General features: G+C 37.2%; 1 protein-coding gene across 1 annotated transcript in view; it reads left to right on the forward strand.

Annotated features, from left to right (window-relative positions):
* GPC6 (glypican 6) overlaps window positions 1-22,810 on the forward strand; it is a 742,847-nt gene that overhangs the window by 407,834 nt on the left and 312,203 nt on the right. The gene's annotated exons all lie outside the window — the stretch shown is intronic.

Here is a 22,810-nt window from a genome sequence, read left to right on the forward strand (position 1 = left end):
GGTAATGGCATACAAATGTTGCCATTTGAGCTTGTAATGGCTGTGTTATTATCACCTGATAGGTATTTATGTATATAGCATGAAATGTTGATATATTTATACATAGATCACAGAAAGCACTACTCAGTCCAGTATTTTTGAAGGCAGTCTTAGTACAGAGGGAAAAAATGCAGTCAGTAAGTACAGAAAATTACTTTCTGTGTAAGATTTTCTGTGCTTTGTAGATTTTGATTTTTGTAGCTTTATTTTTGCCTTTTTGGGTTAAAGCTGAAGCATGTTTCAGTCACGCTTTCTTGCTCATTTTTATCAGTGACTCAATTCTTCTTTGCTGTCAAGATGACATCCTATAAAAACAGTGAGAATAAATAAATGTATTCTAATGGAACTATTTTTCACTATTATCTTTTCACCTAAATATATCTGAAGCATGAGCCAAAAAGCCTCAGAAGTAAAATGTTTCGTAAATGCTCTAAGATACTCAAATATAATGCTATGTTTAATGTGAAAGTGGCAAATGGACGGAGGTTGAGAAGAATGGAAGTTTTGGCAGATGAAAAGGCTTATAAATGTGTTCATTAGCAAGAAGAATTAAGGACTATTTGTGTTGATGTCCTATAAGAATATTATATGAGTTGAGAAGTTGCTAAGAAACATAAAGCTTGATGGCGGAAAAGCAGAGAAAAGATGTTCTTGGAAGCTAAGATCAAGCACAATATTTAATAACCAGAAATTCATATCACCTAGAGTTGCCACTTATCTGAGCAACTAAGTTAAAAATATAGTGACCTGATACTGTTTCTATGATCTCTGCAGAAAATTAGGCATGTCCAGGGGAAAATCACTTCTTGTGCATGTTCAATCATGTTCTACAGTGGACATTCTCTCACCAGCAAAGGAGAGGGAGCAGAGAGCCACTAGAGGCCATTTAATTCATGGACTGGCCTTTAACTAGTCCAAGGCGAAACTGCCCAATAAAGTGGACCCCATGAACTTAAAAAGAACTTCCTCTAAGTGCAAAGACGGGAATTGCCTAAGGTGTTTTCCATTTGTCTAATTTCTTCTGAAAGTCCAAAATTCTTTCCTTTCCTTTTTTCACAACTGTAGAAAACTCACCTGTGCACTTTACTTCTGATTTTTTTGATGGGCTTCTAGTTCATATTTTTAAATTAATCTGTAAGTGGATATTTATTTATTATGCTTAGGATTTCATTAGAGAAGTCAAGAATACTGTTCACACACTTCTTCAAAGCCCAGAAGGTTAGTTTCTGCCTGACATAAAGAAGTTATTCTTACCAAAAAATATATATGATTCAACACAAAATTATTCTTTTTTTTTTTTAAACCCTCTTCATCCAAGTATTCAATATCTCAGTGATCAAAAGTTTACTTTGCAGATGATGGATAGAGATTAAATAAGGCAGAATCAAACTTAATTCCATTGTATGTAAAATATGGCGCTTCATAATTAACTTAAAAAGTGGGACTGCTGTTGAAATTAAATGGAAAATGTCCTCTTTAATCTGTTGCTCCAGGTATATGTAGATTATTCATTACTGGAATAACGAGACCTTGTATCTTAAAGAATAGGTGACGTGACAAAAGAGGAGAGGAAGTATATGGTTTATAGAGTTCAGCTGCTATGCATACTTGTGACAGAATTGCAATTTCATTTTCTTAGTAATCACTATAGAAAAGAATTTCTGAACTGGGGACATTAAAATGTAACCACAAATGTAGTAGGCAAAAAACTTACAAATGGTTGGTTGGTGCCTTCAGAAATGAGCAATGCCTGATTATAGAATCCTTTTCAGCTTTAATATTATTGTGTTACTCTTTTCCAAAGATAGGAATCTATATCCTAGGACATGACTAATTGTGGCCTGATTGCTGTCAAAAATATTTCCTGATTTTTTAGCATGAGCTAAAGGGAGTATTTTTGAGCCATCACCTCAATTGAAATGGTGGTCAGAGAGCAGTAACAGCGGGAAAAAGTGAAAATCTCACTTCCTCATCTCTTTACTGTGAATGAAGTGGGTCAGAAATAGACTTTGGCATGTATCAGCCATAAAGCAGCCAAGAACTGCCCTTATAAATATTCAAATGGTAGTGTTTTCTGCTTGTAGGATCTGAAAACAGGTGCAATTTGAACTATTTGTAAGAGCAATTTCTTTCTAAAGGAAAGATTCTTTAAAGCAAATATCCACACTAAAAAAAAAAATACAGATAAATTGTGCAGATATCTTGAATTACTTGAATATCCATACATTTCTGCCTTGGTATTTTGTCTTTTCTAAATACTTATGCTCCATTTTGTCAGGTAGATTTGCCTTAGAATATTATTGGCTTTGAGGAGAATGGTTGTTTTTCACCCTGGGACCATAATTTCCTTTTGGTGTTTCCTTTGCTTGTTTGTTTACTTTAGTTTTGAGTTGGGTTTTTTGTTTGTTAGTTTGTTTGTTTGTTTTTATAAGAATTGATAGCTTGCTAGGTTTTTCTTTTTTACAAAACATGAAATGAACCTGGCAAAGGAGTTAATGCCTCAGTAAATATGAACAGCCATTTTTGGGATGCACTTAGAAATTTTAATGGGTCTCATCTGAAAGCATGTGGTTCAGCTAATGAGAGAATTGACTTCAGATTGCTCCATAAATTGTACTCTGGCTTAGTGAGAAAGGTGTAAACTGATTTACTGTGAGAGAAGTCTCTTTTCCCTCAGCTGTCTCTTTTGCCTCAGGAAGCTGTGGAGATTGTAGCCTGTGGAATATCAGCCAGCATTTCCCAGTGTTCAAAAGGGAGCTGTAGCTGGAGGCTACAGCCTACACTAGCTTGGCCATACTTTGAGAGGAAGGAATGTGCTTGATCATGTAGTCTCATCTCCACACCTTATCACTCATTCTGCTTCATTATGTAGTGGACTAAAAAGTACTCAGAAAATGTTTCATTGGTCTGATAATATTGTATATGTCCAAAAATACAGTATGAATCATTTATTCAAGGGACTAAAACTTTACATTGCACCAAAACTTACTTTCTGATCTAGAGGTTAATTACACAAATTGAAAGATTTCTTACATCTTTGTTTCTGTAACAAGGAAAAACATCTTCTTTCTCTTATACAGGTTTTGTATGCTTTATTCTAGTTTTAGTGCATATTTTCATCAAAGAAAAAAAATATCTCAGTGACCTTACTAAGCTAAGAAACAAAAACTTGTACTTGAAATCTGATCTTAACTGGCTTATTTATTTTTGCAGAGATTAATTTAGAATCACATTTCTTCCAGGAGGCCCTTGGGTTGGCCCAGATAATCTAGTTCATCAAGCCAAAGTGTATTACCTTATGTAACAGAATTTCAGATGATCCTTACTTTTGGTGAAGCAATGCACCTTGGTACCAACATACAAAGGTATGTTTGGAGTGTCTTTGTCATAGGCTTCTTCAGATAAACAGTGAGAAGATTTAGCATCTCCAAAAAGCACTTCTCATGTCCACTCACATCGATTATCTTTAGGATTATGCTCTGTTTCTTTACCAACTATAAAGAAGAAAATAACTCTTCTTTACATTCTTTATCTATATGCATGGCATTAGATGGGGAAAAAATCTAGTCTGTTGATATTAATTTGCAATATAGTATTTTGTAGCTGTTAAATTAGAGATTGTTAGGATTTTTTCATAGGTGCTCACACTAAAGCTGCTCCTTCTTAATTAAATTACCTAAATGCAATTTTTAATGACATTTTATTCAGCATTTATTGGTTAGCCATTGTGGAAATGATTCTGCAACGAGAACAGACCAAGGTAATGATTTTCTGTAGAAATTGGCTATTTTAAAGGCAACAAATCTACAGTCTTAATGCAGTTTAGTGTTCTGGTATATTAATAGAGTAGACTGAATAATAAAAAATAGATTGTTGAATATGTTTGATTAAAGGAAGACCAATTTTCCTTTATGTAAATTAGTATTTCTGAAAATGCTCAGTTTTGTAAATTGTAAATGAGTTAATCACAGTATTTATGTGAAGAACCTGCTGTTAGTTGGTCAGCAGCTGAAGAATTTTGCTTTTACATAAGAGATTTAAATACATGGCTAACTAGTCAGGCATAAAATTATCTAATTAAAATACACAGTCTGTAAATAAGTAAATTGTAAACATAATTTCCTAAATTCTGGTCACAAATACTACTGAATAATGAGGACATCAACACAAATAGAAAACTATCAGCATTAGAAAAAACCTCCTGAATCTTGTAACCTGTACAACTTGAAATGGTATTTCATCATATATCTTGATTAGGTCTATGACAGAGTTTGTATGTGGTTCTAGCCATGAAAGGTTTTTTGGCAATATATTTTCTGTGTTCATCCTAGTCTGTAACTCACATTCTCCCTGTTGCTCTTCCACGTACTAGATGACTCACACAGTAATGAAGTTGCTTTTTAAATTATTTTTTTTTAAGAAAGGGCCTGATAAACAAATTTAGATAGCTTTTTGACTGGAAGCTCAGTTACTCAGTCAGGAGTATGGATATAAATCACGTGTAGCAATGCCACAGGTAGGTCATGAAATAGATCAAGCTCAAGACGTGAGTTTCATGCAGTACTGCTGCAGTACCTCACTTGTTGATCACATTGGGTGTGTTTAGATTTTATTCATCTTTTTACAGCTGGTTTTTGCTGTGCTCATGGTTAACACTGCAATTAAAACAGAGGTCTTTGTAGCACTTACATTAAAAGCATAACATTAGCATGAGTTTTAAGTGTCCTGGGAATATAGTTCGTGTCTGTAGAACTTAAGAATTTATATTGCTGGAAAGGTTTTTCAAATCTAACTTTAAAGAGTTATGTAAAAAGTTATGTAAGTACATATAGGATGCGTAACTTTGGCTGGCAGCAAAAGTCATGACCAACAGGACCTGGAAAAATTACTGAGGTGAGAATGTTGTATTAATTGATGCCTTTTTTGGCAAGTATCCTGTAATCAGTCACAGCATATGCTTAGACATTTTTCTCAGGCAATCATAATCTGGGAATTCTGTGTTCTTTGACTGTAGCATATCAGTGCTTGGGACAGTTTTGTCCCATAAATATACAGGAATGAGGGCTTGAAGATTGTGCTTTTTGCTGGGTATGCTGGACACCAGTGTTCTTCATGAGCTGCTCAGGGTATCTACCCTGATAATATTTCACCCTTTGACAGAGTGAAGTGCCTGAAACGACCACATCATCCTCTTTTCTATTGTTCCTGCATCTCATTTTGGCTTGGGCACCTGGCACTGGCAAGCCACTCCCTGAGAAAATAATGTTCTTCCTACAGATGGGATGGCCTTGGCAGTGTGATATACTCTCACCACCTCAACCCACAGTTGACTGGCAGCTGTGTCCTGGAAAACTGGCATATTACCCTGCAAGGGGCACGTTGCCATCCATAGACAATCAGGCACCTCGGCACCAAATGAATATCAGCTGTTAACGTTCAAGGACTGATTCCAAGTCATTTGGGTTGGCTAGAAGCATGAAGTCTTTATTCTCTTTATTGCTAAATGCAGAAGTCTCTATGCACACTGCCTGCTGTCTTTCCCATAAATAAGTCTAAATTGAAGAGTAATTCTCCAAACAATATTTACAGCACAGATATCTGTGCTCTTTCATGAATACATAGAGATAGGCAGTTTTCAGGAATATTTTGAATTGAAAAATTAGAAAATATACTGAACATTTTTGGCTTTGCTATAATATCTTACCCATGCTCTGAGAAGCATGTGGTCAGTAGTGAACTAGATTGTTCTCAGATTTAAAAAAATGAATATTTCATACCACTGTCTTTTTCAGAACAAAAGGTAGGACAGAAATGAATGATCTGACTCTTGCCCATAGTCATGAGTGCAGACCATACCTTTCTTAATCAGGAAATGGATAGCACAATGAAATAATTCAATGAAAAGCATATATTAGAAAAACTTAGCTGCTATTTAAAAACATGATTTTGATCTGAAAAATGTGTCAGGAGGCATTTTGAATTATTTTTTCTTTATAATTTTATTTATCATATTTTAACATATTTTCTAAAATTAAATAGAAGGAGCTTTGAATTAGCAAACCTGAATGTTAAAATAAGCTCAATTTGGCTCATATGAAGTATTACTGAGCCATGGTCCCCACATAATTCTGTCTTGTCTCCAGCTGAATGGGACATTTGCAAAAAAGATTAGGATGCTACACTGAACAGTTATGGAGACCTAAAAGCAAGAATAAAATGGAAATAATTCTCTTATATTTCTGTGCAGTTTGTAGAGCTAAGAAGAGTGAAAAAGACTTGTCTTTGATTTTTCTTGCCAGACACTGAATGCATGTAGCTGGCTGGAATGCTAATACCATGATGACATTTTTGCATACTGTAGTCTCAGACTAGAAATGAATTCTGATTTATCACACAGCTTTTAGGGCAATTTTAGTTGACCTTTTCTAAATACTACCTCCATTTATCCCTGGGCAGCTGACAAAGTCTCTTTTCCCTGTGACATGGTATTTGCTAGAAAATATGAAAGTTGACGTTGGTTTTAAATTACTGGCTTCACATAGTTTTATTATGAAAAAGGCTAATAAAGTGCCCTCCCCAACCCAATTGTTCAATATTGTTGGAGAATTTTAATTGTGAGGTTTTTTTTTTTCATTTCCTCAGTTTTTAACCAGGTATTTTTAGCCATGGATAAATAAAAAGGGATGGGGCTGTGAACCCTGCCTTCAAAGTGGCACAAATTACCTTGCATTAACAGGCAATGTTGCCATGTGGAGTGAACGATGTCTTCCACATTTATGCACAAACTAGATTTCTTTTTTTTTAACGGGGGTGAGTAACTTTGGATGCTGGGGGTGGGGGGAAGAAAAGGGTGGGGGGGAATGGTATGTTCCGGTTTTCAGCACCTCTGTGTCCTTTCACAGCAAAATGTTTTCAGGATCATCATGCTGAATTTCGGCTGGGCTTCGTGTTGTAACTGCCAGCAGAGTAGTGATACACAATAAGCTGGCTGCCAGCTGGGCTGAGAAAACTCACAGCAGGGTGGGCAAGTACATGAGAACCCCATGTGGAAGGACACATCCGAAACACAGCTCTCATCCAGCTGCTCCAAGGATCTCTGGAGTGCAGTCTCTCCAGCTGCAGGATTCTCACAAACACAGTGCAAACAGCATGAAATCTTTGGGCATTCCAGTAAGCAACAAATTTACAGAGGGGAAAGACTATACTGTCAGCACTTTGCTCGCAGCACATTGTAAGATTATGAGAAATCAGGCTTAAAACCCACAGGACTGTAATTTTTTGAAAATAACTGAAATCTCAGTTGGTGGAGGTGTTCAGGATTATGCCCCTTTGTTTCAAAAAGTTCAGCCCACATTACTAAGCTCACAAGGTGAACTTTCTGTGAGAATTAGCATTCACTGGTTGCCAAGTTTTCTAGGCCTTTATTTCAGGGAGTGGAGATGGTGCTAATTGCAGGGAGTGGGGCTGTGCACCCAAGGAGATATGGGAGTGATATTGTGTGAATGTGCCTATTCCACATTCTAATGGGAAGGTTAAACATTCTCTGCTCCCATCATGATAAATCCTTGTCTATCTGTACCACTGAACCGCTCCTCCAGGAGAGACATCATGCCTATGAATAATTCTGGCAACATTTTAAATCAAATTAGAGTATGGCTTTATGGCATTTTCCATACTATCCTCAAACAGAAAGGAATATAGATGTCAATTATTTTATCTTTTAAAGAGAGAGATGAGATGAGATTCTCTGTGCATTTCTTGATCCACTGCATAGATGGGAATGCTGTTATGATGAGTTTACAGGACAACTAAGGCTGATTAATAGCACATAAAATACTAGTGTGAGAGAATCCTGTTAAGAACAAAGAAACTATAAAATGATCCAGATGCAGCTGCATCTCAGCATTACTTCATATGCTGGCTGTTAAACATCTTGCAAATGCTGTTGACTCCTCTTGAATGCAGTTCTTGTTAACTGTACACTAATCCTATTTGTATTCAGTGGCTATGTAAATTACTTTTTGTGGGGTTGTTTGCTTTTTTTTTTTATTTCCCTGGAAAATTGCACTTGTATACAAGAAATCCTGATGATGTTATTAATAGGAGGAACCAATATATTACACATTGAGAGGCATGACAATCAATGCAAAAGAGTATTATGAATCTCAGGTGGATGTCTGAGATGATCTTATAGCTTAAAAGAAACACAATAATCTCTTAATACACTTATTCCCCAAATATAACATTTGAAACATATTTTATTGCTCTATCCAATGAGCATTCTGTGGTATTTTGTACTTGCTGTTCTGTTACTGTGTGACATGTGTCAGTATGTTGACTTTGTACATTAGTTCTGACCTGGCAAAAAACATATTCATCTTTAAATCTGAGATACTAATTCAAAACTAAGAGTGTCAGTTAGAGCATCTCCACAAATAAAATGTAATATGAATTTTGAATTTGCAGAAATAGATTGCTCCTTTTTAAAGTGAAGAAGATTTATTACTTTTACATAGTGGTTTTGGAGTGTTTCAGTACTATTTAGCAGAAAACACATAGAAAGAATAAGTACTTTTTTCTACAATCAGTGATTTATGGCTTTTAGCATGCCAGTGCAAGATGACATTGTTATCAGAAGTAATGTTAAATAATTAGTACTCAGAGAGTGCTGTCATGCTCATTGTTATGGCAGGTTAGTAAGATTAGAGATAAAATGTAGGGTTTTTTATTATATAGATAAAAAGAGAAAAAGATTGCTATGTCTAAATGCCTCCTATTTTAAACCATAACAATTATTTTTGAGGCTACCAGGCTCAAGAATTTGGACCACCATAATGCTTACAATAAAATGATTGAAAATATACATGACTGAATTATGTAACTTGATGTTTTATTAAAAATGAGATTTTTCTGGAGTTTGAGAGAAGCCTGCATCTCTCTAATACAAGGTTTTGCTCTTTCATTGTGACATGGTTTAGGAATGGTGTTCTCCAATTTAGTGCTCCCACTAAAACTATGGTGCTGCTTTCTCCCTCTCCTTGCCCCCCCATTCCAACTGCAAGTGGCTGGAGAAGAGAATTGAAGGCACAAAAGGTAAAGATTATGGGTTGACATAATAACACTTTACTGGAAGTAGCAAAGAGGTAACAATACATTATATAGAATAATAACAGCAACAATACTAATAACAGAAGTGTACAAAAGAGAGAGTGAGATTCATGTGCAAAACACTCACCTTGGAGCCCAACCCAGCCACACTACCCCGACTGGAAGAGACCCCTTCTCCTGGGAAGAGGCTCCCTTCACCCCACACCACCTGAGGTGGAGTAAAAAACCTCTGTGTCATAGCCATGCCCCCTCCTGGCTACTGCAAAAAAACCCTCTGTCCTGGTTGGAACCAGGGCACGTTGCAATCACAAAAGTAAGACTCACTTTTGGATATTACACAGATGCCATTAAGGCTAAGAATATTAAAACAGGTAGAGATGTGGGTGGTTTGGTTTGAGACACCACTGAAGTGGATTTCCCTGCATTCTGAAACTACTAAGTTTCTAAAACTTAGGACACTGAAGTGCTCATTCTCTGGGCATCTGGATCTTCTAATTGCACTAAATTACTGTCTGGAGGCAGAGATTTTTTTTTCTAGAATATGTAAACTTTAGTTTAGGAAATTCCAAATTATCTAGAGTACAGACATGCTTCTGATCTATATTTATTTCACTGGGGCTTGCAAGCTGACTTTGGGAAGTTCTCTTTCTTCTTGTTTTGACATTATTTGTGTATTTACACCTAACAGTCTCAGAGCATTCTTCTCCCAGAACAGTTTAGGTAACATGAGCACCACGTTGGGGTGTTCTGAAAACCAGCAGTCCGGTGATTAGAGGGGGAGGATCTTAGAATAAACCTAGTTTTACTGATATGTCCACTCTGAATTCTTCTTTGTTTTGTTTCTCCTACATCAAGCCAAGCTAAAACCATAGAAATCTTAATGATTAATTATGAATTGTTCTATCTATAAAAATTGGTCTGCTGCCCTTAGAAGAGCAGAGTTGGATCTCTAAGAGAGAAACCTTAAGACCTTAAGACAGCATGGGTATAGTGAAAGAAATCCAGCTTTTCAAATGATTGTCTGTAAAACACAGAGAAAAATTGAGAAGGAGCATTGGGTACTCACTTTCTAGGTGGAAAGTGCAGAAATTAGAATTCTGTTTCTGAAGAATAGTGGCTACCAACTTCTTGACTCAGGAAGATTGCTCTAGATTAAAAGGGAATGGGTATTGACCAATAAACATTAATTGATCACAAAATGAAAGGATAAAATTGCTTAGATATGAGTTGGTGTAACTGGGTTGTATTCAGTGCAGTCAAAAAGAGTTGAGCACATCCCAGATCGATTTGAAAAAGTGTTCTCAATTTCCATGTGTCCACAATCCAAGAAAGATACTGAGAGAGTGATGAAGAATGTCATAATAATATTTAGAAGTAATTAAAATATGTCCCATAGGAAGAGAGTGAAGGAGTGAAGTCTATTTCTTTCAGAAAAAAAAATGCATAAAAGGTGGTTTAATAATGGATTTTACACATACAAGTGTGGAACAGCATTTTGATGATGGAAGAGGCTTCCTCTTAATTGACTAAGACACATAAAGATCCTCTGGCTGGAAGCTGAAACTACGCAAATTCAGGCTCTATTCACTACACACATTTTTAATTGCAGGGGTAATTATCCATAGAAACAGCTATTCAAAGGCTATGATGGCCTCCCTAGCACTTGAAGTTTTGAATATTAAATTGGATATTTTTTTAAATAGCTTTCTCAAAAAGCTCTGCTGTGTTTTTAACCTACTTATTTTTTGGCTGTGTTTTGCAAGTCTTGACATCAGATGGCTGCAATGACCCCTTCTGGGTTTAAAATTCTACCAATATAAAGGGAAAATACTGAACTTTAATAAGTGAAAACTTAGTCTGATCAAACTAATTTGCTAAATAGTGTGGCCCCACTTGGAGCACCAAGATCAAGCAGCACAGAATAGGTTTAGTGAGTAGATTAGTCTTGAAGTAATTTTTGTAGCATTTTTATCCTATACCCAAGGGAACTGAAAGACCCTCACAGCATAATTTAAAATGTAATACAGTAGAAGGTATATAAGCTGTGCAGACTGCTTGGTATTATTATTAATCATAGAAACACATAATATGTTGGGTTGAAAGGGAACTGAAAGATGATGTAGTTTTAATACCCTTGGCACCTTCTATTAGACCAAGTTGCTCAAAGCCACACCGAGCCTGGCCTTGAACACTTCCAGGCATTGGGCATCCACAGCTTTTCTGAGCAACCAGTACCTCATCACCCTCACAATAAAGAATTTCTTCCTAATATCTAATATAGCTCTAATTTTGTTCAGCCCTTGTCCTATCACTACTCGTCTGTATGAAAAGTGCTTCTTCATATTTCTTTTTCTTTATATTTCTTCATATCCCCTTTAGGTACTGGAAGGCTGCCTTAAAATCTTCCCAAAACCTTTTATTCTCCTGTCTGAACAATCCTAACTCTCTCAACTCTATTAATGCTGATAATCTGTAATTTTATAGCATGTATAAGACCTCAGTCCTAGACTGCAGACCCCATGTGTTGGGTACTATACAAATACGGATTTTTGTTTCACAAACTCTGTGTGTGGAGTTACAAATCTCTATCTTGCTTTGTCTACATACCTATACCAAAACAAACCATGTCTCTTCAAACCAAAGCCTATGCCTCATGTTGTTTCTAATTCAGGGATATTGTTTTCCATCCAGGCTAAGTGGGTTTAACAGCTGTGCCCATGACCCATGAAATAAAAAAATCCCTTCCTATTGCTTTTAATTTCATAATGTAAAATAGTTTCTTAGATCATGGGGACCATAATCTCCAAGACCTCATCCCCAGGTAAGATAAGATGTAGGGCCTTCCTATTTACTGAACAGGAGCTGTAGAGCTGTACTGCAGAGTATAACCTGGATTTAGGCAGCAGAATACCCTGTTGGGAGCTTCAAAGCATACACAGGTTTGCAAAGTGTACTGCATTCTCAAAGAAAACATTAGAACAATAAAAACTTTTTGGTTTTGATATAACCTTTTCTTGAATAAAAATAAAGTACAATAACTCTTCTTTCAGTATAGTTAAACCTTTCCAATGGTTCAGTCAAATGGAAAATGTCTTTATTCAAATTATTCCCCTTTTCAAGGGGGCTGGTTAAAAAACTTTTTTGTTGGAAATATCACCTTGATTCTTGAGAAACCCCTGTGCTGTCTAAGGTATATGTAGTTCTTGTTCAGTTGAATCAGTTCTTGCAGTGTTAGGTGCACAAGCTGCATGCTGGAGTTAAAAGGGAGGAATGATTATGGAGTCAACTGATCTAGGAAGATGTCTCCATACAAAGCAGATTAGTTTAAAAGATACTTTGAATATGCATTTAGCACTGGTGACTAGTCAAATATGGGTGATTGAACCAGAGGAACAATTTGTTATTTATGAATGTCAGATTACAAAAATACTTTGAATTTATGATACTAAGTTTTAAACAAACATCAACCTAAATGTATGCCTGAAAGTCCTTATGAGTATTTAAATAAATGACGCCATCCTTGGTGCTTCAGAAAACCAGGTCACTTATTTTTGCACCAGTAATGATATAGGAGATTTGAATGAAGCGCTTTTTATTAAAAAGCTTGCATAGGGTATTAAAATGACTTATGTAAATGGCATTTGCAAATACACAGAATCACAGAGTGTTTTCAGTATGAAAGGACATTAAAGATCATCTAGTTTATTAAAAGTAAATGCAATCCATACTGCAATGTGTGGTACTGTATCAAGTTGAACATCTTGCTGCATTTGCCTGAGTTGGAAGCATGTAAAACTTTGTCTCTCTGCTTATCCTTTTTAGCACAAAAAGCACATCATAAAAAAATGATAATATTTGTACTATTTTCTGAGAAACAGCAGGGATTTCTTTTTAAGTTGAAAGCAAGGCAGAGACAGGGTTCTGTGGAAGAATGTAGATACTGAATTATCATATATTTGGAAATATTCAATAATCAGTTGTGTGCAGACTTCTCTAAAGCCTTTGTGAATGCTCTAGGTGCAACACCAAATATAATTTTCCGTCCTCTGCTCAATATAAAAGAGAATGAAGTGTTGAAATTGTTGAAAAATATGCAGTTCGCTTCAAAACAGTTACTCTTAAATGCATTTAAAAGACAAATATTTGAAAAGTCATTAAATATTAGCAAAGTAAAAGACTAGTTGTTCCTTACAGGATGTTTCTTAAGTAATCCACACAAGGTAGGAAGAAAGGCAATTAGGTAACTGTCTTAAAGTACTCAGAGGTTTATGATCATTACATGTTTTTTTATTTTCTTCTGCATTTGTAAGTTTGAAAAATAGTTCTACTGAAATAAATGTTAATGTAGGGAAGAGATGCTGGGTGATTTGATGTAAATCCCACCAAACATATAAAGCTTAAAACTTTGATCTGTATTAGTCACAGAGGGCTTATTTTCAACACCAGCACCTTAAAAAGCAGAATTGCCATGTGCTGTCACCTTGTCCACCCCAGTACACGGAAACAGTACCAGGTAAACCTTAATACTGCAAGATGTGATGGCAGTTGACCTTAATGAGGTTCAAGCTGAACTTTCTTATATAACCTTGGGACCCTTCACTCCCAAGCTGTCTCTGGACAGGAGCACTAATTTTGTTTCGTTATCCTAATCTGTGGCTTTGTTTACATCCTGCTTTTCAGCAAAGGTTCAGCTGTGGGCTATGGCCCTACCAGGTGAAAATGCGTCCAAAGTCAGCAGGGAGGCAGATGGCAGAAGATTCCCTGGGCTGTGGCAGCCATTAGTAACTGTCACTTTTTAGCTCAGACCTGCAGAGTTTTCTGTTTCCAGATGGCCCTCTTAAAGCATTTGGGTTTGTTGCTGGTTAGCTTTCAGGAGCAGTGTGGGAACAAAACCTTTGCACAATGAGGCTGAGGTATCAGCCTGAGTGTTGTAAAATTAGCTCCCTTCCAGGAAAAGAGCCTGATGACACTCTTCCACTCTTCCTCTGCTCTGTGCCTGAGAGGCCTTCCTCTTTAAGCAATAGTCTCAGATTAAAGAGGCAGTTAGCAATTGCCTCCCCTGAATGGAAATACTCCTGTATGCCCTCTTCTCTCTTGGGAAAAGACAGATGAGAGGTGAGGTCAGATGGGAGCTGAGAGTTTGCATCTACTCTGTGTAATACAGCTTTACAGGGTAGCAGGTTTGTCTTGTCTCCAGACGTTACATAGATGCTAAAGTTGCTTAAGCCTAGCATTCAAATGGTGTGCACTCTTAACATATTAGGATCTAAGCCCTAACTGTGCCCACTGTAAATATATTGTACTGTGATAAATGTTAAAAAACTATAAATGTATATAAATAGTTATCTAAATTATAACACTGCAACAGTCAGCCTTTAGTTCTCAATCAGGACATTTCTTCTTCTAGCATTTTTTTTCTTGTAACTTCCACCCCCTTCCCCTTTTGTATGCTTGCATCCTCTCATGTGAATTTTCTTGCACATTGAATTCTCGAGAATATCCTTTTTCTTGGCCATTTCATTAGCTGCACCCCCAGTATTATCTCCAGCCTCTGCTATTTTCTCTGTCTCTGTATTGCCTCTTGTCCTTGACTGCAAGGCCTCTGTTTGCAACTGAAGAGTACTTTGGAAAGTATCTTTTACACGGTGAATAAGCTGTATTAAAAAAAAATATTTTTCCAACATAATGTCCCTTGACACAGAATAATTAATGTTCCTGAAATGCTTTCCTGCCCTTCCCTCTGTTTCCTTTCTGCCATCCCTCTTTAATTAAGACTTTTTGCCCTCCCTCCTGTTTGTTTCTTTTTATCTGGTAACTGGTCATTAATACATTTATCCAATTAAATATCAGAGTGACTTTTTTGACAGGCAGGACGTCCTAAAGTCAGTAACAGATTCTCTGATTTCTGTTCTTCCAGTGTCTATACTATTAACATCATCTTTAAGTCAATTTTTCCCTAATCACTTTTTGAACCATGAATATTACTATTTTCCTGTTTTCTACATATATTTTCACATAGAGAAGTTTGACTTTTTAAATTTCTTTCTTGTGAACTTTTCAAGAATTAAGCTCATCCTCAAGTGCTGGATTCTGCTCTTAGTTTCAAACACCAGAATCACTTCCAAGTTTAAATCGATATCGCTATTCTGTGCTACAGATACTCTCCTCATGCTCTATAGGTTGTCAAGCTTGGTTAAGAAATCAGAAGGCATTGCTATTATCCATAGATAAACAGCGACTTTCCTTCTCTGGATTTCATCTGGCCAATTTGCAATAGATCCTCTTTCCATAAAACTAATCCTACTGTTTTCACTGATCATTTTGTACAAGTTTTTTGAGAGGGACTATTCGTGGTTATTCTGTGTTGAAACCAGTGCTCTTTACATCTTCCTACCTGGTGCTTTCTTTAAGATTAACAAAATTGAAGCTACTTCATTTCAGTCAGAATAGTGAAGATAATATTTCTTAACTTCAAGATAAAACTATTTTTACAGTATCAGTGTGAAACACTTTTGGTCTCACTTCATCATTTTTTGCCTTTCTGCACAAGGAGAAAGGGCAGTTAATGTAGTATTGGAATCCAGTTATTCCTTCCTCCTACAAAACATCTATTTCTACTGGAGGTGGCAGTTAACATTGTTTGTCCCACTTTACCTCGATTAAAGTAGCAGGAGGAAATCATGTCCTGGGGAGCTGCTCTTTCTCTATTAAGCAAGTGAGTGGGTTGCACCTGGAGTTATAACAGGCTTTCTTTCTTCCTCTTCAAGGTCAATGGGACTGCCTGATTGATAAATAATATCTTTGTCCAGTGCTGTCATGCAGTTCAAACTGCAACTCCTCGGAGATGAAAATCAGGAGCAAATTGAGTCTGCTTTTTTTTTTTTTTTTTTTTTTTTTTTTCTCCATGAAGAACAGTAAATTATTATAGTAACATTATATGACCATTTGTTATATTAGTGCTACTTGCAAAGCTGATTGCCTCAACAGGAATGGCAGAATGTGATATATTATTTGGGGAATGGGAAATACATCATGATCATTATGACTCTGTTGAAACAAACCTTCTAGTAAGTAATAAAAGATACACAGTGAAATTATGAAAGAAACTTACTCAGGCAAATAATCAGAGAGATGGAGCACCTCTCCTATCAGGAAAGGCTGAGAGAGTTGTGTTTCTTCAGCTTGGAGATGACAAAGCCCGGAGGAGACTTTATTGAGACTTCTAGGTATTTAAAGGGGACTTCTAAGAAAGATAGGGTGAAACAATTTTAGTAGGGATTGTAGAGACAGGACAAACAGTGATGGTTTTGAACTAAAAAAGGGTAGATTCAGACAAGACAGAAGAAAGTAAATTTTATTATGTGGGTGATGAAATGCTGAAACAGGTTGCCTAGAGAGATGGTAGATGCCTCATCCCTGGAAATATTCCAGGTCAGGTTGGATGAGGCTCTGAGCAGCCTGGTTTACTTGAAGATGCCTCTCTTCATTGCAGGGAAGTTGGGCTAGATGACACTTTCCACTACAACCAGGTTGCTTAAAGCCCCATCCAACCTGGCCATGAGCACTTTGATCCACAACTTGTCTGGGCAACCTATTCCAGTGCCTCATTACCCTCACAGTAAAGTTCTTCCTAAAATGTAATCTAGGTCTGCCCTCTTTTAGTTTAAAATTATTACTCCTTGTCCTACCATTACACCCCCTCATAAAGAGCACCTCTACATCTTTTCTGTAGGCCTCCTTTAGGTATTAGAATTCTAAGGTATCCCTGGAGCCTTCTCTTCCCCAGGCTGAACAACCCCAGTTCTGTCAGCCTAGCTTTGCAGGAGAGGTGCTCCAGCTCTCTGATCATCTTCATGACCCTTCTCTGGACTCATTGCAACAGGTCTTTCTTATGCTGACAATCTCAGAGCTGGATGCAGTACTCCAGGTGGAGTCTGATGAAAGTGGAGTAGCAGAGAGAGATAATCTCCCACCTTGACCTGATGGTCATTATTCTTTTGATGCAGCCTGGGGGCTGATTCACATTATGGGCAGCAAGCACACATTGCTGGGTCAGTTTTTCATCCACCAACACCCCAAAGTCCTTCTCTGCAGGGCTGTTCTCAATCTACTCATCACCCGGCCTGTATCCATGTTTGGGATTGCCACAACCCAGCATCTTACATTTTGCCTTGTTGAACTTCATAAGTGAAGTTCACCTTTACTTTTGAAATCAACTGTCCAGTTTTCCACCTGTCAAGGCTGCCAAGCTACCAAGGCTGTCTGGAATGCATTCCTTCCCCCTGGAATATGAACCACACCACACAGCTTGGTGTCATCTGCAAACCTCACTGAGGGTGGACTCAGTCCCACTGTCCATGTCACTGACTATGTTCAACAGTTCTGTTCCCAGTAGTGACTCCTGAGGTAAGCCACTCCTCACTGGTCTCCACCTGGGCAACAAGTGGTCCATTAAATCCATGTCTCTCCATTTTATAGAAAAGGATGAATATAATATAAAATACTTTACACAACTCCAGGGGGGTGGCGTCAGTCACTCTTGTATTATCCACCAGTGCTGTAACACTGTCATTGAAATTTGCCATAGATTTTGTCAAACACCATTTACCCTTGGTGAAGCCATGTTGGCTGTCACCAACCTGTCACCTCTGTTTTCCTTGTGCCTTACCATCATTCCAGGGGGTTCTGCTCCTTGGACTTACCAGGCACAGAACTGAGACTGATTGGCCTGTACATTTTTCCTTCATAAAAATGGGGTTATATTTCCTCCTTTCCCATCAGGGGAACTTCACCAGCAAGCCATGACTTCTCAAGTATGGCTAATGGCTTAGCAGCTTCATTACAAGTTCCCTCAGGATCCTTGGATGCATCTCACACTTCCCATTGACTTGTACACATTCAGGTTCCTTAGATGGTCTAGAGCTTCTCCTATGTGGGCAGTAATTAACTCAGCCAGTCCCAGCCTTTCAGTTCTCTGAACTGAGTGACATGGCAAGGGCGTGTGCCAGCAAAGAGTAAAGACAAAATAATTTTTGTGTCTGCAAGGTTTATGTCCACAATGGACAATAAACAATTCTAGTGATGGTTCCTTTTAATGGGTGTGTATTTTCAGTCATATGTCTACTCCCTGAATGTCAAGCTTCTGCAGTCTGGAGGGGGATCTCACCAACTTAGAAATAATTTTTTGCAAACTTCATCTATTTTACTTGTTGATTGGATCCTGTGCTATGACATTTGGAACACTACTAACCCCAGCTATCTTTGGAGTCAGTGCCCATGTGGACTCAAAATTAAGGAAAAAACAAGCTTGTTCATTTACATATTTTGCATATTTATAAACCCACCATTTTTCTGTATCAGTAAAAACTGAGTGTAGAGACAAATGAGCCTGGCTCCATTGATTTTAAAGGACCTGACAGGACTGGCACTAACAGAGATTTTGACTGACCGTGTTTAGCTCTGGTTTACACTGAGTCACATAAAGCCAGGAAACATGATGTTGCAAGTGCTCAGAAGTGTTTTAAATCTTCTCTTCAGAAGCTTCTGCGCAGCAATGCTAGTTTCAACTCTGTGAAACTTTACAGGCAAAAGAACTGGGATCAAGCAAAAGCAGCACTGGACCAACGAAATAAGCCTGAAAATTATTTCTAGCACAGAGTATTGGGATGTAGCTAGTAAAAGCTGACACAGGATCTGAAGTTACACTGCTGTGGCCACTGCATAGGTGGAATGGGACCTCCAGGATACATTTATGCTGGAATATTATTTCTTGATTTATTTTTCATCTTCCCCTGCAGCTGGAGACTCTCCCTGAGCTTTAATGAAAATAAAAACACAGCTGGGTAGGAACATGATCTCCTGGAAAACAATGAATTCTTCACACTTCATGGAATAACATAAGTGAAGAGAACCCACAGTAGGGTATCAAAGATTACACAGAGGAGTCAGTGACTGACAGAAATAAAGTAAGGAGCTCTGGCTGAAAGCACAAGCTTGGGGAAACACAGTCTCACAGGAGGTTTTTCTGGGGGATAATGAGGGTGGCTCCAAGCACAGTTTCCTGGGGAGGGGACGAGGTGAAGTGTATAACTGCAAGTGCACTGATGTGCAGGTTTATGTTGTTCTGGTCACCTGCCAAAGCCAGGACACCCCTAAAACACGTGATAAGGGATTCAGGAACGGTAGCTGTTGGCAAGCAAATAACTGATCCTCATGGACTTTACTGCAGATGCTTCCATATGAATGCATGTGAATGTACGTGTTCATTGTATACAAACATGCACACATATGTCTATTGTTTATATGACTATCAAACAGTGTAATTAAACAGTAAATAAATAGGAGGAAGTGCTGTGTTACTGACATGAGTGCTTTATACATTAATAGATTTAAGCATTGTTTTTGAGGACATTATCAACTTGAAATCTCACCTGCATCTCAAAGTATTTTTTCTGTTTAAATGCATACTTTAAGATATGATAGCTATAAGGTAATAGAGCTTGAAATATTTCACCTGTTGTTCTGTTCATTTAGCATGTGTGACAGCATTTCATATGTAGTGGGTTTCCCCAGCTACTCAGTGTCACTTTCAGTTGCAGAGATCTTGTTCAAAACAAAGAGGAAAAACATTCTTGAGGGTAAAATTTTTGTGTCTTTCTCTCTTTACTACCTGTTCTTGATCCAGATTTATTTTAAAACCTGGCTCTAAATGTAAGCATAAAAAAATCTGAGGAAAATTATATTATTTGCATGCTTCAAAAAATAACATTTCTGTATAAAGGTCTCCTCTAGATCAGGCCTCTTGCCAGGGTATTTAATGGGCAGATGCAGTCCTTGGAACTACTTTTAACTCATCTCTTGAAACTTATTCAATTTTAATTTGATGATCTCCCTTTAATGACGCTTACTGTGCATTCAGTGCTAGTTAATAGGAGTATTCCCTTCTTTGCCAGGAAGTGGTTTCATATAAGGTATTTAGGGATGTCTCAGACCTCATGTCAAATATTATGATACCTGAGAATTTATTACCTTCTTAAATGCAGTAATCCCTTGAATAAAATCTTTGAAATTTGAGAAAAAAACCTATTATTTTTTGAATATGTAGAGATATCACAGAAGGAAATTGCACTGTCATTACACGTTTAACAATGCAGCTCACCCTTCTTCCATTTTTACAGATGAAAATGAGCCTTGTTCTATGTATTATGATATCTTCTGATCCTTTTTATGTGACAAAAGGGCATATTTAAATTTTATCCATCATGATTAACTAAAGTCAAGCCTCGGGAAGTGCTTGTATTTTCTAGAGGTGACCTTTCGCTTACACCAGGAAGAAACGACAGCTTTGGTTCTCCAAGGGTGGATTGCCTTTTGGAAGCAGAGTTGACTCCATACAGCTGTGTTTAAGATCTGGTTTGAGTATGGCAATGATTCAAAAATGTAGAGGAAAAGAGGCAAGTGATTTTGAGAAGGAAATGGACTGAAGTTTATTTTTTCTTGAAACAGTGTGAGATTTGGCTCCGCTCTGTACCTCCACAACAGAACCTTTATTATACTTTCAGGAGTGGTGATTTTACTGTCAACTTCCCAGACAGTTTTTCAGCAACATTGCTAGTTAGTTTTTCTCTTCTTTCTCATTTTTAATGACTCTTTAAAGGAGACTATAACGTTACTAGCCATGTTTAAAATTCTCCAGTCAAGGAATTAGAAGAAATATTTTATTTTATTTTCCCTCTAATTATATCCCTTATATTGAATTTTTTGGCTCAGTTTAGGCAAAATCTTCCCCAAATTATGGAATTTTACAGTGTTATTTGTAAATGGAGCAGTTGTATTTTGTCAACCGATTTGTTGCAAGCAATTTGTTCTGTTAGACTGTGGGAGGAATGACTGTGGAGTAAATGAGCTGCATGGAAGAGAGTAATGGGAACAGACAATGAATTACTTTACTGTGAACAGAAAAGCTTCTGTTAATCTCTTCAGGAAAAAAAAAAAGGGCAGTCTGTCTACTTTCTACATGGTTTATTTCCTTTTTATTTGAGTTGTAGTTCTTATCTCAGAGACCATTTGCCCTCTTGGCTTTAGTTAATGTCACTATTTTATCTCTGTATTTAAATAATTGACAAATCTCCAGAGATCAGGGTAGTTAGGAAGGGACTTGAACTGCTGCTTCAGCTTGGCTTCAAAATAATATTAGAAAAGTGCAGTGTTTCATCACATAGCAGTCAAACTACTGTCAGTCAGACAAAATATGAGTTTTGTATTCCAGGTTCAATTTACATAATAAAAAAGAGGTAGAAAACAGAAATAATTTTAAAAATTATATTTTTATTTAAATGGTACATCTTAAAAGGCTGTTTGCTTCAGCAGATTCAAAATATAATTTATACATTATGTTTGCTTTATAGCATTAGGCTGCCCACAGCAGTAATAGCCAACAGCTGAAGTAAAATGTGTTGTCAAGCAAATAGTGAAAGAGGGAATTAAAGGGAACACCTGTGTCTTGTTGTTAGAAATCATATCCATGCTGGTCTTGTAATATCCTAAATAATGCCAATTTAGCTAGAAGTAACAAAGCAGATGGAAACATCTGTATATTGTGTGCAATGACAGTCATTGGTAGAGTATCTGGCCCTGTTTTTTCTCTCAGTAAACATTATTTGCATAGTAGTTTTCATCCTTTGCATTCTTAGTTCATGAAAAGAAATTGATGTCTGATGAAGACTGAATAATTTGTATTAGAACATTAGTATAGGGAGACAGTCTGGTCCTGATACAAGTACACAGGTACAGATGTAAGTCTTGGAAATGTCCAGTACAGACCTACAGTGAATATTCTAATGGGTGCAACTGGAAAATATTTAAACTTTTTTGAATGTACTACCTTCTCACTAAGTACAAATCTTACAAGAAAATGTTGCAATGCCAGGGATTGCTGAGATGTCAAAGAGCACATCAAATGCAGCCAGGCTGCCACATCACCATAAGTGAAAGTCAAAGGAATTGAGTTCTCTCAACATCAAGTGTCTGCATGAGAGGCACAGACCATGCAAGCAAAGTGTCCCATTCTATCCTGCAGGCAAAGGAATAGGGCAGCCATTCAGCTGGGCGGGTGTCAGTGTCTATTTTAGGGTGATCTCAATATATCTGCAGCCTCCATCAGCTGCAGGATTGACTAGGTCCTCCTCTGTCTGTTACAGGAGCTTGGACAGACTCCGCTTACAGACACATAGGTGGTAAGACATTTTAAGCTGAATGTTTGAACCCCAAAGCTGAATCTTACTTTTGTAGTTCCTTTACACACAGATTCAGTTCCTAATATGACAGCATTTGTAGTATAATACCACCTTAACTCTATCTTAACTTTTAAGAGAGCTCAGATGTCACCTGTATATGGTTGGAAAAGATTTTTTTTTTCTGCTAGTCATTTTTGTAGCCATACACTTTTTACTTTCTTATTTTTATCTTCTCCAACCATGCTTTCCTTGGAGACTGGAAAGAAACCCAAAAGCAACAGTAAAAACAGATTACATGCAGAGGGAGAAGCATACAGGGCCTTTAAATTAAATTTATGGCACTTTGTAAAATCAATTTGGTGAAAATTCTGCAAAGGAGAATTCTTTAAAAGTCTCCCCGCTTTATAAAATACTCAAAGAAATCCAGT

The sequence above is a fragment of the Sylvia atricapilla genome, chromosome 2 (genome assembly GCF_009819655.1).
Source record: "Sylvia atricapilla isolate bSylAtr1 chromosome 2, bSylAtr1.pri, whole genome shotgun sequence".
In the NCBI taxonomy this organism is placed as follows: domain Eukaryota; kingdom Metazoa; phylum Chordata; class Aves; order Passeriformes; family Sylviidae; genus Sylvia; species Sylvia atricapilla.